This window comes from Psammomys obesus, unplaced genomic scaffold (assembly GCF_907164565.1).
Source record: "Psammomys obesus unplaced genomic scaffold, mPsaObe1.curated_primary_1811, whole genome shotgun sequence".
Taxonomy (NCBI): Eukaryota; Metazoa; Chordata; class Mammalia; order Rodentia; family Muridae; genus Psammomys; species Psammomys obesus.
Genome location: NW_026596051.1, coordinates 12,585,513 through 12,586,543, shown reverse-complemented (window position 1 = coordinate 12,586,543; position 1,031 = coordinate 12,585,513).

Here is a 1,031-nt window from a genome sequence, read left to right as displayed (position 1 = left end):
GTGCTCTTACCGTGGGAATTCTCAGGGTCTTCTAAAACAGAGTTAAGTCTGGGCAGGATGGACTAAAACTGAAAAATTGAAGTAGGGCCTCTAGCAGGAGGAACAGCGTCCGGGCTGCAAAATTTTGAGACATAGTTCCTGGTGGACCCGTGGGATTCAGAGGAGGCAAGGGCTCCTTGCATCCTTTCTTCTTTCGTGATCCTCTGGATCCTCTCTAAAGGGGAACTGACGCAGCAGCCTCAGGAGGCCATCCTGAGCACCAAATGAAATTCTGTAGGGTCTCTTTGCTTAAGGAATGGAGTCACTAGGTGCAAACATCAGACGTAGGCCGGCCCAGGGCCTGTCCCTGCCACTTGTTCGGCTGGAAGGAAACATCTTGCCATCATTTGCATGGCCAGCTCCTATTTTAGGGAGACAGCAGGCTGTTTTATCTCTCCTCTGAGCCCTCACCCATCCCAGCACCCAGCTTCCCTGGACATTGCAGGGCTCTGTTATCGCTCAGGTCAACAGGCAGAGCCTCCACCACCCACCCAGATGGTGGGCAAACCTGCCACTTAGAGCGCCCTGCATGTATGACCAGGGATCCTCCTCGGGCTTCTTGGTGGGCACTGACTGAGTCTAAAGCTGAGTGTGGGCTCCTCTCGGGTAACCTGGCTCTGTTTGGGGAGGGGACACACATCTGGCAGGGTATTCCTTCCTACTGGGAATTTCGGAATTTCGGCTTTTATTTATTTATTTTTAAACGCCTCCGAAGACTCGTAGTGGGGTGGGCTTCACTGCACATAGGTGGAAAAATCAAGGCTCGGAGAGGCAGGAGCGGTGCCCAAGGTCACGTGCCCCCTTGGGCATGCGAGGACCCGGGACGCTGAGTTTGGGGCCGACTCCGTCCGCCCAGGAGCGGGGCTTCTGGGACTTGCCTGTCGCAGCGCGGTAGCCGCGGAGGACCACTGCCGGGGCGCGGGCGGGCGCCAGTGCGCAGGCGCGGCGGGCGGGAGGGGACGCGCTCGGGGCGCGCGCGCTGGGCAGCCGGC